Source organism: Loxodonta africana, chromosome 5, assembly GCF_030014295.1.
Source record: "Loxodonta africana isolate mLoxAfr1 chromosome 5, mLoxAfr1.hap2, whole genome shotgun sequence".
Classification (NCBI taxonomy): Eukaryota; Metazoa; Chordata; class Mammalia; order Proboscidea; family Elephantidae; genus Loxodonta; species Loxodonta africana.
In genome coordinates, this window is record NC_087346.1 from 107,262,544 (window position 1) to 107,280,255 (window position 17,712).

Below are 17,712 nucleotides of genomic sequence, written 5' to 3' on the forward strand. Positions count from 1 at the left end.
AATTGTCTTTTATTTGTTTTGTGGCTGTTTTTGTTTTTAATATGCAGGTTCTTGGTTCCACATACCAGACCAACTTAATCAGAATTTCTGGGGTAGGACTGAGGGAAATGTTTTGTTTTATTTTTATGCTCTGTGATTGACTGTATTTCTGGTAATTATCTTTTGTCTGGATGAATTGGCCTATTCCAGATGTTTCATATAAGTGAGATCATACAGTATGTGTTCTTTTGTGTCTGACTTATTTCACTGAGCTTATTTTCAAGTTTCATCCTTATGATGGCATGTATCGGAACTTCATTTCTCTTTATGGCTCAATAATATCCTGTTGTGTGTATATACCACATTTTGCTTATCCATTCATCTGTTGATGGACATTTAAGTTGTTTCTACCTGTCTGCTATTGTGAATAGTGCTGCAGTGAACACTGATGTACAAGTATCTGTTTGTGCCCTGCTGTCGAATTGGGGTATATACCTAGGAGTGGAATTGCTGGGACGTACGGTAATTCTATTTTGATATGTTTGAGGAACTGCCAAACTGCTTCCCACAGTGGCTGCACCATTTTACATTCCCACCAGTGATAGACGAGAGTTCCAATTTTTCCACATCCACACCAGCACTTCTATTTTATGTGTTTGATTTGTTGTTTTTGTTTTTTATGTTGTTTTGTTTTTATAATAGCCATTTTAGTGGGTGTGAAGTGGTATCTCATTGTGGTTTTGATTTCATTTGATTTCCCTAGTGACTAATGATGGTGAACATCTTTTCTGGTACTTATTGGCCATTTGTATATTTTTTTGGAGAAATACCTATTTGTGCCCTTTGTCCGTTTTTTAAATGGGTTGTTTGTCTTTTTGTTTTTAAGTTGTGGGAGTTCTTTATATATTCTGGATATTAAACCCTTATCTGACATACGGTTTCCAAATATTTTCTCTCGTTCTGTAGGTTATCTTTTCAGTTTTTTGATAATGTCTCTTGATGCATAAAAGTTTTTAATTTTGAAGAAGTCCAGTTTTTCTTTCTTTTTTCTCTTGTTGCTTGTGCTTTTGATGTCATATCTACAGCTCCATTGCCTAGAACAGGGTACTGAAGCTTTACCCCTGTGTTTTCTTCTAAGAGTATTATGATTTTAGTTGTTATATTTAGGTCAATGATCCATTTTGAATTAATTTTTGTATATAGTGTGAGGTATGGATCCAACATTATTCTTTTGCGTGTAGAGATCCAATTGTTCCAGGATTTGGCACCTTTATTGAAAATTAATTGGACATAGATGTATGGGTTTACTTTTATATTCTCAGTTCTATTCCATTCGTCTCTATATCTGTGCTTTTATCAGTAGCGCACTGTTTTGGTTACTATAGCCCTATAACGTGCTTTGAAATCAGGAAGTGTGAGTCCTCCTACTTCATACATTGATTTTTTTTTTCCTTCTCCTTTTTCAAGATTGTGTTGGCTCTGCGGAACCCTTGCCACTTCATATAAATTTGAGGGTTGTTCTTTACTGTAAAGGAATAATTTTCTTATTTTCTTTTCAAGATTGTTGCTGGTGTATAGAAACACAACTGATTTCTGTGTTGACCTTGTAACCTGCAACTTTACTGAATTTCTTTATTACTTAGTACCTTTCTTGTAGATCATTTGGGATTTTTCTATATATAGTATCATGCAGTATGGAAATAGAGACAGTTTTACTTCCTTCTGACTTGTATGCCTTTTATTTCTTTTTCTTTCCTAACTGCCCTGGATAGGTTCTAGTTGAAGCCAGAACATATGATGAAGAACACTTCATCAGGATTGGAGGAAGACTTATTAACACCGTGTGATACGCAGATGACACAACCTTGCTTACTGAAAATGAAGACAGCTTGAAGCACTTACTGATGAAGATCAAAGACTACGGTCTTCAATATGGATTACATCTGATAATAAAGAAAACAAAAATCCTCACAACTGGATCAGTAAACAATGTCTTGATAAATGGAGAAGAAACTGAAATTGTCAAGGATTTCATGCTACTTGGATCAACAATCAATGTCCATAGTTGTAGTAGTCAAGAGACCAAACAATGTATTGCACTGGGCATATCTGCTACAAAAGAACTCTTTAAAATTATGAAATTCAAAGATGTCACTTTGATGGCCAAGGTGCACCTGACCTAGGCCATGATCTTTTCAATAGTCTCACGCACATGTAAAAGCTGGATAATGATGTGTTTGAATGATGAATAATTGATGTATTTGAATTGTGGCTTGGGGGAAGAATTGAATATACCATGGACTACCAGAAGAATCAACAAAGCAGTCTTAGAAGAAGTACAACCAGCATGTTCCTTAGAAGCAAGGATGGTGGGACTTCGACTCACTTATTTTGGATGCATCATCAGGAAAGACCAACCCTGCCTCCATCAGACTGAGTCCAGCACAACCAGATGGTGCTCGGCTACCACCACTGGTGGCTCTGACAGGGATCACAATAGAGGGTCCTGGATAGAGCTGGAGAAAAAAACAGAGCAAAATTCAAACTCACAGAAAAAGACCAGACTTACTGGTCTAATGGAGACTGGAGGTACCCCAAGATTATGGCCCCTGGACACCCTTTTAACTCAGTACTGAAGTTACGCTGGTGGTTCACCCTTCAGCCAAGGATTAGACAGGCCCATAAAGCAAACAATAATACACATAGCTCAACCATGTATGTGAGACTAAATGGGCACACCAGCCCGGGGGCAAGAATGAGAAGGCAGGAGGGAACAGGAAAGCTGGACCAATGGAAATGGGGAACCCAAGGTGAAGAAGGAGAGAGTGTTGACACATCATGGGGTTGGCAACCAATGTCGCAAAACAATGTGTGTAGTAATTGTTTAATGAGAAACTAATTTGCTCTGTAAACTTTCACCCAAAGTGCAATTAAAAAAAAAGACCAGTCCTTAGAAAAGGACATTGTGTTTGGTAAAGTAGAGGGTCAGTGGAAACAAGGGAAACCCTTAATGAGGTAGATTGACACAGCAGCCACAACAATGGTCTCAAACATACCAACAATCATGAAGATGGCACAGGACTGAGCGGTGTTTCATCGTGTTATACATAAGGTCACCAAGACTCAGAGTAGACTCACCAGCAACTAACAACAACAGAACTTTCCAGAACAATGTTGAATAGCAGTGGTGAAAGTGTTCCTGACCGTTAAGTATAATGTTCTCTGTGGTTTTTTCATAAATGCTCTTTATCATGTTAAGGAATTTCTCTTCTATTCCCAGATTGCTGAATACTCTTATTATGAAAGGATGTTGGATTTTTTCCAAATACCTTTTCTGTGTCAGTTGAGATGATCAAGTGTTTTTCCCCTTATTCTATTAATGTGGTGTAATACATTGATCGATTTTCTTAGGTCGAACTATTTCTGGTATAAATCTTACTTGGTCATGCTCTGTAAACCTTTTACTATATTGTTGAATTGGTTTTGCTGGTATTTTGTTGAGAATTTTTGCCTCTATAGTCATAAGGATATTGGTCTGTAGTTTTCTGGTGGTAGAACCCTGGTGGTGCAGTGGTTAAGAGCTCGGTTGCTAACCAAACTGTTGGCAGTTTCAATCCACCAGCCCCTCCTTGGAAACCCTATGGGGCAGTTCTACCCTGTCCTATAGGGTTACTATGAGTCAGTATCAACTTAATGGCAATGGGTTTTTCTGGTGGTGTCTTTATCCAGTATCAGGGTAATGCTGGCTTCATAAAATTAGTTAAGAAATATTCCCTCCTATTCAATTTTTTGGAAGAGTTTAAGAAGGATTGGTGTCAATTCTTTCTTTAGATGTTTGGTGCAATTCCCCAGTGAAGTGATCTGATCCAGGACTTTTTTGTGAGGAGGTTTTTGATTACTGATTCAGTTTCTTTACTGGTTATGGATCTGTTGGGATTATTGTTTTTTCATCTTCTTCCCTGTCATAAAATAGTGTGTCTAGTCTAGTTATGTTTGTACAACCAGAATGCTCCTTAAAAGCAAGGATGGCGAGACTTTGTCTCACATACTTTGGACATGTTATCAGGAGGAATCAGTCCTTGGAGAAGGACATCATGCATGGTAAAACAGAGGGTCATCAAAAAAAAGGGAGAGCCTTAACGAGATGGATTGACACAGTGACTGCAACAATGGGTTCAAACATAACAAAGATTGTGAGGACGGCACAGGACTGAGCGGAGTTTCGTTGTGTTTTACATAGGTTCGCTATTAGTCGGAACCAATTTGACAACACTGAACAACAACAACATGGGTTTGTCAATTTTGTTGATGTTTTCAAAGAATCAATTTTCTTTTTTTTTGATCTTCTGCATTTTTCTATTCTCTATTTTGTTTATCGCAGCTCTAATCTTTATTACGTCCTTCCTTCTGGTTGCTTTGGGCTTTGTTTGCTCTTTCTTGCCTAGTTTCTCAAGGTGAAAGTTAGATTATTGATTTGGGCTCTGTGGCATAATTGGTTTTCTTTCAGGTGGCCTTTCTTCCCTGGGTTTGTAATTCTCCCAAAGTGATTGGTTGGGCCACAGTCTGCTAAAGGATTGGTTGGTTTGCTGTCTGCATAAGCAGCTTGCAAGGGTTGGTCGGTTTGCTTGGCTGGGGGGCCCCACCCATTAGTTGACCTTTACCAGGATTGGCTACTGAAGCCCCACTCAGTCTGACCTTTACCAGAATTGGCTTCAGGCCATCCAGTAACTGATAAAAATCCTAAAATGTGAAGGCTCAAATAGGGCTTCCTGATCCAGGAGAGCTAGGAGGGGAGCTTGTCTGTCCTAGAAGAGTTGTAATACAGGTCAAAGCCTGTAATACTGAACACTGAGAGAAACAGCAGTTAGTTCAGCAGAGCCGAGTGGCAGAAAACGGTGGCAGTGGCGCAAGCAGTGGAAACCATGAGACCTGCAGACTGCGGCATTGGGCAGAGTGGGCCCACAGAGTGGGTCTGAGCTCCTCAAGGAGGAGGTCACCAACAGAGCAGAGGCTTGGGCATATACCACACAGGGGCTGCCCATAAAACAATTTGCCCCAAGAGCTGTTGTAATGACAGCCTGATCTTGGCGCTGGCCCAGGCTTACCCCAAAGCTCCTGATTGAGAGCTGTACCAGCAAGCACAGGGGGCCAGACCCAGCCAAGAAGAGCTGTGGAGAAAGAGAGAGAGAGAGAGAAAATAAACATAGCCACATCACACCCCAACCTGACCTGACGACACACCTGCTGAGAGTGAGACACCTGCTGACACCTGGCCCACAGCATGCCCACCAGTGACACAGAAATAGACATGGGTAATTTGGGAAGGGTGGCTGGACCCCCTATTAGACATAAGTGAGTTCCACTCTGTCTTAGTTTTCTAGTGCTGCTGTAACAAATACCACGCGTGGGTTGCTTTAACAAACAAAATTTTATTTTCTCATAATTTAGGAGGCTAGAAGTCTGAATTCAGGGTGCCAGCTCTAGGAAAAGGCTTTCTCTCTCTGTCGGCTCTAGGGGAAGGTCCTTGTCTCTTTCAGCTTCTGCTTCTGGGTGATCTTCACGTGGCTTGGTATCTCTCTTCCCCCATCTCTGCTGCTTAATCTTTTATGTCTCAAAATAAATTGGCTCAAGATATACCCTACACTAATACCACCTTGTTAACAAAGAAAACCTATTTCCAAACGGGATTATAAACACACGTATATGGGTTAGGATTTACAACACATATTTTGGGGGGACTCAATTCAACCCATAAACTTCCCTATAATGCTAAGTGGGGTACTGGTAAGGTTGGAGGAGACTGGATCACCTCAAATTTGTTCCTGTTGTTTACTGTTTGCTTTCTATGCATAATTTGTCCTTGTTGTTTACTGTTGACTTTCTATAAGCAATAATGGCAGCTTTCCATTGCCAACACTTTGTAAAGTGTCTTTGTGTGTGCAACCTAATCAGATCCGACAGTAGAGTCCTCATCCTAGCAGTCTCATGATTGCTTGGGATTTAAAGGCCCTTCTTTTTTAATGTAGGCAGTTACAGCTATAAATTTCTCACTGAGTTGCCTTCACTGCATCCTACAGATTTTGGTATGCTGTGCCGTCACTCTCATGCATCTCTAATTATTTTCTAATTTCCCTTGTGATTTGTTCCTTAACTCATTTTTTGTTGAAAAATAGTATGTTGTTTAATTCCCACGTATTTGTAAAATGTATAGTTTTTCCTTCTGTTATTGACTTCTAGTGGCATTCCACTGTGGTCAGAGAAGATAATTTGTAGGATTTTAATCTTTTATAATTTATTTAGACTTGTTTTGTAATCTAACATATTGTCTATCCTGGAGAATGATCCATGTGCACTGGAGAAGAGTGTATATCCTGCTGCTGTTGGGTGAAGTGTTCTATAAACGTCTGTTAGGTTTAGTTGATTTATAGTGTCGTTCATGTCTTCTATTTCCTTGTTGATCTTCTGACTAGATGTTCAAGCCATTATTGAAAGGGCTGTGTTGAAGTCTCCAACTGTTATTACAGAAGTGTCTATTTGTCCCTTCAGTTCTGTCAGTGTTTGCTTCACGCATTTGTGGATGCTACTGTTAGGTGACGGAGCCCTGGTGGCACGGTGGTTAAAGCACTTGGCAGTTAACAAAAAGGCTGGCAGTTCCAACCCATCAGCCACTCCATGGGAAAAAGATGTGGCAGTCGGCGTCCATAAAGATTACAGCCTTAGAAATCCCATGGGGCAGTTCTACTCTTTCCTACAGGGTTGCTATTAGTAGGAATCAACTTGGCAGCAACAGGTTTGGTTTGGCTATGAGGTGCACATATATTTATAATTGTTATTTCTTTTTGATAAATTGGTCCTTTTATCATTATACAATGTTCTTCTTTGTCTCTTATTACAGTTCCCCCCCCCCCGCCCCCAGGGGCAGCACCCATTCAGATGAAAGGGTACAATTTTTTTAAATTGTTGTTGAAAATATATACAGCAAAATATACACCATTTCAACAATTTCTACATGTACAATACAGTGACTTTGATTATATTCTTCAAACTGTGCAGCTGTTCTCCCCCTTCTTTTCCAATTTGGTCCTCCTCTATTGACATAAACTCACTTCCCCCTAAGCTTCCTATCTCACCTTTTGAGTTGCTGTTAACAATTTGTTGAAGGGGTACTGTTTATTATTTTATTATTTTATGATGCTGCACAGTAAATTGATTTCCCATTCAGTAATTCATACACAAATTGTTCCGTGACAGTGGTTGCAATCCCCACAGTGTATCAGCACTCTCCTCATTTTCACCCTGGGGTCCTCCCTTCCATTAGTCTGGTTTCTCTGCCTCTTCTTGCCTTCTCAATTTTGCTTTTGGGCAAATGTTGCCCTTTTGGTCTCACACAGTTGATTGTTCTAAGGAGCACATTCCTCATACGTATTATTGTTTATTTTATAGACTTGTGTACTATTTGGCTGAAAGGTGATCTCTGGAAGTGGCTTCAATTCTGTGTTCTAAGGGTGTCTGTCTTAGGGCTATACTCTCCGTGGTTCCTCCAGTCTCTACCAGACCAGTAGTCTGGTCTTTTTTTATGAATTTGAATTTTGTTCACCATTTTTCTCCCACTATAACTGGGCCCTTCTGTTGTGTTCCTGGTAGAGCAGTTGGTAGTGGTAACTGAGCACCATCTGGTTCTTCTGGTCTCAGTCTAATGGAGGCTGAGGTTCATGTGGGCCTTTAGTCCTTTGGACTAATTGCTTCCTTGAATCTTTGCTTTTCTTCACTCTGTTTTGCTTCAGATGGGAAGAGACCAACAGTTGTATCTTAGATGGCCGCTCCCAAGCTTTTAAGACCCCAGACACTACTCACCACAGTAGTACGTAGAACATTATCTATGAACTCTGCTATGCCCATTGACCTAGATGTCCCCCAAGACTATGGTCCTAAGCCGTCAATCCCAGTGTCTCAGTTCCACAAGGTGTTTGGTTATGTCTAAGAAGTTTCCATAACCGTGCCTCCTATATGCTCTATTGTGTATATATGAATATACATACGAGACATATAAATATGTTTGTAAAAGTATCCACAATCATACCTATTTATGAAACGCAGGTGTACTCCTGAATGACCTCCCACGCCTATTTATCATGTATCTCTACCTGTGTAACCAACTTATTGTTTGTTATTACTGTCGCAGAATTATATGTGCTATAGTGTTTACTGCTGTTGCCCTTTATTTTTGCATACCTCTCAGTGCTGACTTCTCCCATATTGTGTGTTGCCTTTCCCTTCACCAAAATTAACATGGGTCTAGATAATAATTCTCTCTCCCTCGCCCTCCCATCCCTGGTGACCATCAAAGAATGTTTCTTTCTGTGTGTAAACCTTTCTTGATTTGTTATAATAGTGGTCTCATACAATATTTATCCTTTTGTTATTGACTTATTTCACTCACCATATTCTGTTCCAGATTCATCCATGTTGTCAGATAGATGGTTTGCAGATTCATCTTTATTCTTTCTCTTTGCATAGTATTCCATTGTGTACATGTACTACAGTTTGTTTATCCATTCATCCATTGATGGGCACATAAATTGTTTCCATCTGTTTGCTATTATGAATAATGCTGTAATGAACATGGGTGTGCATATGTCTATTCACGTCATGGCTCTTATTTTGCTGGGATGTATACCTAGGAGTGGGATTCTGGGTCATGTGGTATTTCTAGTTCTAGCTTTTTAAGAAACCATCATACCGTTTTCTACAGTGGTTGTACCAATTTACATTCCCACCAGCAGTGTATAAGAGTTCCAATCTCCCCACAACGTCACTAGCATTTGTTGTTTTCTGTTTTTTTTTTATTCGCACCAGTAATGCCGGGGTAAGATGGTATCTCATTGTAATTTTGATTTGCATCTCTCCAATGCTAAAGATTTCAAGCATGTCTTCATGTATTTGTTAGTCACCTGAATGTCTTCTTTGGTAAAGTGTTCTTGTCTCTTGCCCATTTTTTAACTGGATTGTTTGTGTTTTTGTTGTTGAGGTGTTGAAGTTTTCCATAAGTTTTAGAGATTAGATCCTTGTCAGATATGTCTGTGCCAAAATTTTTTTCCTAGCCTGTAGGTTCTCTTTTTACACTTTGGAGAAGTCTTTTGATGGGCATAAGTATTTAATTTTTAGGGAGTCCCAGTTATCTAGTTTATCTTCTGCTGTTCGTACATTTTTAGCTATGTTTGATACACTATTTATGCTGTAAATTAGGGCCCCTGGCTCTGTCCCTACATTTCCTTCCATGAACTTTATAGTTTTAGGTTTTACATTTAGGTTTTTAATCTACTTTAAGTTAGTTTTTGTGTATGGTGTGAGTTATGGATCCTGTTTAATTTTTCTGCAAATGTATGTCCAGGTTTGCCTGCACAATTTGTTAAAGAGACTATCTCTTTCCCATTTAACGGACAGGTTGTTGAAAAATCAGTTGTCCATAGGTGGATGAATTTACATTTGGGTTCTCAATTCTGTTCCATTGGTCTGTGTGTCTGCCATTGTACCAGTACTAGGCTGTTTTGACTACCAAGACTGAATAGTAGGTTGTGAGATCATGGAGTGTGAAGCCTCCTACTGTGTTCTTCTCCTTCAATAATTCTTCATTTATCCAGGGCCTCTTTCCTTTCCATATAAAGTTGGAGATTAGTTTTTCCACTTTGTTAAAGAATGTTGTTGAAATTTGGATCAGGATTGCATTATATCTGTAGATCACTTTGGAGTAGTATTGACATTTTCACAATGTTAATTCTTCCTATCCATGAGCATGGTATGTTTTTCCAGTTACACAGGTCTGTTTTGGTTTCTTGCGGTGGTGTTTTTTAGTTTTCTTTGTATGAGTCTTTTACGACCCTAGTTAGATTTATTCTTATGTATTTTATCTTTTGGGGGGCTATTGTAAATGGTATTGTTTTCCTGATTTACTTTTTGAAGTTCTCTTAGTGTAGAAGAATCCAGCTGATTTTTGCATGTTGATCTTATACCCTGCCACATTGCTGAATCCTTCCATTCATTCCAGTAACTTTCTTATGGAATCTCTGGAATTTTTCTATGTATAGGATCATGTTATCTATCAACAGGGATAGTTTTACTTCTTCATTACTAATTTGGATGACCTTTATTTTCCTTTCTTGCCTTATTGATCTAGTTAGGACTTCCAGTTCAATATTGACTAAGAGTAGTGATAAAGGGCATCCTTGTCTGATCCCTGTTCTCAAAGGGAATGCTTTCAGCCTCTTTCTGTTGGCTATTGGTTTTGTGTATGTATATATACCCTTAACTATGTTGAGAAATTTCCCTCTATCCTTACTTTGCTGAGCATTTTTGTCAGGAAAGGGTGTAGGCTTTTATCTAATACCTTTTCTGCATCTATTGAGATGATCATGTAATTCTTTTCCTTTCTTTTACTTATGTGGTGAATTATGTCAATTGATTTTCTAATGTTGAAGCACCCTTGCATAGCTGGTACGAATCCCACTTGGTTATGATGTACTATTTTTTTGATAATACTATCAAATTCTATTGGCTAGAATTTTGTTGAGAATTTTTGCATCTATATTCATGATGGATATTGATCCATAATTTTCTTTTTTATTGGTGTCTTTTCCTGCCTTTGGTATCAGAGTTGTGCTGTCTTCATAGACTGAATTAGGAAGTACCCCTTTCTTTTCTATGTTCTGGAATAGTTTGAGTAGAACTGGTTTCAACTCTTCTCTGAATGTTTGATAGAATTCTCCAGTGAAGCCATCTGGACCAGGGCTTTTTTTGTTGTCGTTGAGAGTTTTTTTTTTTATATATAATCTCTTCAATTTCTTCTTTTGTTATGGGTCTGTTCAAATTTTCTACTTCAGTTTGCATTAGTTTAGGTAGAAATTTGTCCGTTTCTTCTAAGTTTTCAAATTTATTGGAGCTGTTACAATACTTTTTATCTCAGTTGCTCTGTTGTAAGTCACCCATCTCTTTTCATATTTTGGTTATTTGCATATTCTTATTCTTTTTCTTGTCAGTTTGGCTAGTGGTTTGTCAATTTTATTGGTCCTCTCAAAGAATCAACTTCCAGTTTTGTTGATTCTTTCTATTGTTTATCTATTTTTTGTCTCATTTATTTTTGCTCTAATCTTTATTATTTCCCTTCTTCTGGTGACTGTGAGCTCCTTTTGCTGCTCTTTTTCTCTTTGTTTGAGTTGTAGAGGTCGGCTATTGATTTTGGCCTTTTCTTCTTTTTTGATGTTTTCATTTATTGCTATAAATTCTCCTCTGAGCACTGCTTTTGCTATGTCCCAAAAGTTTTGGTATGTTGTGTTTTCATTCTCATTTGATTCCAGGGATATTTTTATTTCATTTTTAATTTCTTCTATTACCCAGGGGTTTTTGTTGTTGCTAGGTGCCATTGAGTCGGGTCCAACTCATGGCAACCCTATGTACAGCAGAACAAAACACTGACCAGTCCTGCTCCATCCTCCCAATCATTTTTATGCTTGAGCCCATTGTAGCCACTGTGTCAGTCCATCTCATTGAGGGTCTTCCTGTTTTCTGCTGACCTTCTACTTTACCAAGCATGATGTCCTTCTCCAGGGACTGATCCCTTCTGATAACATGTCCAATGTATAGGAGACATGGTCTTGCCATCTTTGCTTCTAAGGAGCACTCTAATTGTACTCCTCCCAAGACAGATTTGTTCATTCTTTTGGCAGTCCATGATATATTCAATACTCTTTGCCAGAGCTACAATTCAGAGGCATCAATCCTTCTTCGGTCTTCTTTATTCATTGTCCAGCTTTTGCATGCATATGAGGCAATTGAAAACACCATGGCTTGGGTCAGGTCCCTCTTAGTCTTCAAGGTGACATCTTGCTTTTCAACACTTTAAGGAGGTCTTTTGCAGCAGATTTGCCCAATACAATATCTCTTTTGATTTCTTGACCGCAGCTTTTATGAGTGTATATTGTGGATCCAAGTAAAATGAAATCCTTGACAACCTCAATCTTTTCTCCATTTATCATGAGGTTGCTTATTGGTCTAGTTGTGAGGGTTTTTGTTTTCTTTATGTTGAGGTGTAATCCATACTGAAGGCTGTGGTATTTGATCTTCATCAGCAAGTAGTACAAGTCCTCTTCACTTCGAGCAAGCAAGGTTGTGTCATCTGCACAACACAAGTTGTTAATGAGTCTTCTTCCTCCAATCTTGATGCTCATGCTTCTTCATATAGTCCAGCTTCTAGGACTATTTGCTCAGCATACAGACTGAATAGATATGGTGAAAGAATACAACCCTGACACACACCTTTTGTGACCTTAAACCATGCAGTATCACCTTGTTCTGTTCACATCACTGCCTCCTGATCTATGTCCAGGTTACTCATGAGCACAATTAAGCGGTTCTTAAGCAAGGTGTTATTTAGTTTCCATGTTTTTTTTTTCCTCTGGTTCTTCCTGTTATTAATCTCTAGTTTTATAGCATTGTGATCAGAGAAGATGCCTTATATTATCTTGATGTTTTTGATTTTACCAAGGCTTGCTTTGTGACCTAAAATATGATCTATTCTGGAGAATGATGCATGTGTGTTGGAGAAAAATGTGCACTGTGCTGCTGTTGGATGAAGCCTTCTTTATATGTCTATGAGGTCAAGTTGGTTGATTGTGTTATTTAGATCTTCCGTATCTTTGTTGAGTTTTTTTCTCATTCTGTCCTTAGTAAAAAGTGGTATGTTCAAGTCTCCTATAATTATTGTGGAATTGTCTATTTCTCTTTTCAATAGTGTTAAAATTTATTTTATTTTGGAGCTCTGTCATTGGATGGTTAAGTATTCATTATGGTTTTGTCCTCTTGATGGATTGACGTTTTAATCTTTATATAACCCCCTTCCTTTTCTCTTGTGATGGATTTTGACTAAAAGTCCATTTTATTAGAGATGAATATCGCCACTCCTGCTCTTTTTTGGTTACTGTTTGCTTGGTGTATTTTTTTCCATCCTTTGATTCTTAACCTATTTATGTTTTTGTGTCTAAGGTATGTCTCTTGTAGGCAACATATTGATGGGTTATTTTTTTTTTTAATCCACTCTGTCTCCTGACTGATGCATTTAAACCATTTACATTCACTGTGCTTATCAATAGGTATGAATTTTTGCTGTCATTTTGTTATACTTTTTTGTGTTGTTGACAGTTTCTACGTTCTGCTTAATTTTCTGTGTTTATTAATTTTATTTGTGGTTACTCTGAAATTTACCTTTATTTTCCTAAGTCTAAAACAGTCTGTTATTTCTTAATATTGCCTTGACTTCCTCTCCATTTGGAAGTTCTATAACAACACTGTTTATTCCTCTTTGTGTTTTGCAGTTGTCACTGATTACTAATTGACATCTCTGGTTCCCTGTTTTCCCTTTTGTAGCTTCTTAATTTTACTTTTGAGAGTTTTTTTTATATGGATTGGTATCTGCGTGATGCTGTTGTACGTCTTAATCTTAGGTTGTTGTCTGATGCCATGGTTCTCTGTCTGAAGAACTCCCTGTAATATTTCTTATAAAGTGGGTCTGGTTTTTACAAATTCCTTTAATGTCTGTATATATGTGAATATCCTCACTTTGCCATTGTATTTGCAAGACAGGTTTACTGGATATATCACTCTTGCTTGGCAATTCTTTTCTTTCACAGTTTTATATATGTCATCCCATTGCCTTCTTGCCTGCATTGTTTCTGTTGAGAAGTCAGAGCTTATTCTTACTAGTGCCCTTCCATAGGTGATATTTCATTTTTCTCAAGCTGCTCTCAGAATTCTTTGTCTTTGGTTTTGGACAGTTTGATTATGTCTTGGTGATTTTCTTGTGGGGTTTATCCCGTATGGGGTTCATTGAGCATCTTGGATGTAAACATTTTTGTCTTTCATGATTTACAGAATTTTCCTGCCAGCGATTCCTCGAAAGTTCTCTCTGTGTTTTTTTTTTTGTTTTTGTCTCCTCCTGTTCTGGAATTCCAGTCACACATAAGTTATTCTTCTTGATAGTGTCCCACATAACTCTCAGGCTTTCTTCATTCTTTTTTCTGATTGTTCCTCAAACAAGTTAGTATCATGGAATTTGTCCTCTGTTTTGCTAATTATTACTTCCATTGATTCAATTCTACTTCATGTCCTTTACTGAGTTATCTATTTCTGGTATTTCATTGTTAATCTGGATTTCTAGTTGCTGTTTCTGTATGGTTTCTAACTGTCTATTTATTTTGTAATTTTGTTCTTGTGTTGTTTTCCTGAATTCTTCTGGAGTTTAGTCTGTATTTTCCTTGGATTTGTGCGTGTTTTCCTTGATCTCTTTGAGGATCTTATATACATATAAGCCTTTTGACTTCCTTGTTGGGTCATTTTGTTAACCATTTCTTCCTCAGGAAGGTTTTCTGCTCCTTTATTTTGCTCATTTGTTTGAACCATCTTATCCTGTTTCTTCACATGATTTGTTATTATCTGCTGTCTCTGAGACAGTAAAGTTTTTTGCTGGTAATTAGTGCATTCTTCAGAGATCAGAGCAGGACTTCTCTGTATCCACTGTGAGAGAGTGCTACCTAAATGGATAGGATATGCCCACTGTACATGGACAAGTTTGTGTCTCAGTAGGTGGTGAGGTATCAAAGGGTTTCAGTACAAATGCAGACAGCCTGCAGGAACTGTTCAGGTGTGGGATGTGTGCTGTTGCAGCCAGGTAGGCGATAGATGAGAGCATAGAGTCTCCTGTTCACCACTTGGCAGGTGTGTAGCTGGTGCCTGTCAGGATGTAGCTGGTATTGCTGGTGAAGTGATGTATCTGTCCAGCTGTTCACTTGGGCATGGGCGCAGGGAGCATTCTCACCAGACACTGGGTTGGGTGCTATATGTGTGCACTGCCAGTTGCTGGGTGGTCAGGGTGAGGGTGCACAGTTTACTGATCACCAGATAAGTGGCATGGAAACTTGCACCAATGGCCCTGGGCAGGTGGGGCTGCATGGGGGTGGTCAGAGTAGGCATGAGCCTCTGTATGGGGGGGGCGATCTGGGGGGACAAGGCTGGGGGATGCCACAAGTCCACAGGTGCATGCTGGGAGGGTGTGTCCCCATCCACTAAAGCATGACATGGGGTAAGGTGCATGACTGATCTGTGGGCCTGTGGCACCAGTGGCTGGGTGGAGGAGTGGGCACTGACAATCCACAGGCCCCTGGCATGGGTGTCTGGGCGTGGGAGCAGACACCCCCAGTGCTTGGGTCCTTGGAGTGGTTGACTGGGTGGAGGAGGTGGCACTGCTGGTCCACAGGTGATCTTTGTGGTCTTGATTTAGGCAATGTATTCTTAGATATGACATCAAAAGCACAAACCACAAAAGAAATAATAGATAAATTAGACTTCATCAGAATTAAAAGCTTTTGTGCTTCAAAGGACACTGTCAAGAAAAAGACAACCCACAGAAGGGAGAAAATATTTCCAAATCATATATCTGATAAAGGTCTAGTGTCAAGAATATATTAATAACACATCTCAGTAATAAAAAGGCCAATAACCCAATTTAAAAATGGGCAAAGTATCTGAATAGGTGTTTCTCTAAAGAAGCTATAGAAATGGCCAATAAGCACATGAAAAGATGCTCAACATGACCAGTCATTAGAGAAATGCATATCAAAACCTCAATGAGCTACCACTGTACACCAACTAGGACTTCTATAATCAAAACACAGACAAGTGTCCATGAGCATGTGGAGAAATTTGAACGCCTATACATTGCTGGTAGAAATACAAAAGTGATGCAGCCACTTTGGAAAAGTTTGATACTTCTCAAAAAGTTAAGCATAGACACTACTAAACAACCAAACAATGGGTCAAGGAAGAAATCAAGAGAGAAATTTAAAAATAAAATAAATCCTGGAGTTAAAAGGAAATGAAAACACAATATACCAAAACTTACGGGACACAGCAAAGGCAGGCCTCGGAAGGAAATTTATAGCAATAAATGCCTACATTACAAAAGAAAAAAGATCTCAAATAAAGTCTGATTTTACAACTTGAGGAATTAGAAAAAGAAGAGCAAACTAAACCTAAAGCTACTGGAAGAAATGAAATAAAGATCAGAACATACATAAATGAAATAAAGAATAGAAAAACAGCTAAGCTGACAAAGATAAAAAGAGAGAAGATGCAAATAACAAAAATTAAGAAAACAAAGCAGAGACATTACAACTGACCCAATAGAAGTAAAAAGGATCATAACAAAATATTATGAACAACTATACTCCAATAAACTTGATAACTTAGATGAAATATGCAGATTTCTAGAAGCACATTACCTACATAAACTGACTCAAGAGGAGGTAGAAAATTTCAACAGATTCATAACAAGTGAAGAGATTGAATCAGTAATTTAAAAAAATCCTCCCAACAACCAAAAGAAGAAGAAGAAGAAGCCTTGGACCAAATTGCTTCACTGGGTAATTCTGCCCAACATTTAGAGAAGAATTGACAATAATACTGTTCAAACTCTTCCAAAAAGTAGAGGAGGGAGAAATTCTCCCTGAATCCTTCTATGAAGCCAGCATTACCCTGATACCAAAGCCAAACAAAGACACCACAAGAAAACTACAAACCAATATCTCTCATGAATATAGATGCCAAAATTCTCAACAAAATACTAGCAAACAAAATCCAATAGCATATTAAAAGAATCATACATCACAATCAAGTAGGAGTGTAAGGATGATTCACCATTAGAAAACCAGTCAATGTAATACACCACATTAAAAGAACAAAGGAAAAGAACCACATGACCATCTCAACTGAGGTAGAAAAGGTATTTGATAAAATCCAGCACCCGTTTTTTATTGAAAACTCTCAACAAGATACAAATAAAAAGGGAAGTTGTTTGACATGATTAAGGGCATTTATGAAAAACCAACAGCCAACATTATACACACAATGGAGAAAGATTAAGAGATTTCCCTTTGAAAATAGGAACAAGACAAGGATGCCTGCCTCTCACGCCTCCTATTCAATATCGTATTGGAAGTCCTAGCCAGAGCAATATGACAAGAAAAATAAAATTACCCATTTTGGAAAGGAAAAGGTAAAACTCTATTCGTAGATGACATGATCCTGTGTATAGAAAATTCCCAAAAATCCACTAAAAAGCTTCTGGAGATAATAAAGGAATTTATCAAAGTTGCAGGATACAGGTTCAACACACAAAAATCAGTTTCTATACACCAGCAATGAGAAACCTGAAAGGGACATTAGGGAAGCAATTCCGTTTACAATAGCATCTGAGAGAATAAAATACCTGTGAATAAAATTAACTAAGGATGTGAAAGACTTATATAATGAAAATTATAAAACACTGCTGAAAGAGATGAAAGAAGACCTAAATAGATGGAAAGACGTTCTGTGTTCATGGATTGGAAGACTTAATATAGTCAAGATGTCAGTACTACCCAGAGTGATTTATAGATTTGACACAATCCTGATCAAAATTCCAGCAGCATTTTTTAACAGAAAGCGAAAAACTAATCCTCAGCTTAATATGGAAAGGCATGAAGCCCTGAATAGCCAAAGCAAACTTGAAGAAGAAGAAGAACAAAGTAGGAAGCCTCACACTTCCTGACTTCAAAACATATGTATTACACAGCTACAGTAATCAAATCAGCCTAGTATTGATTTAATGATAAACATATAGATGCAGGCCACATGCCCAAGGAAACTCCC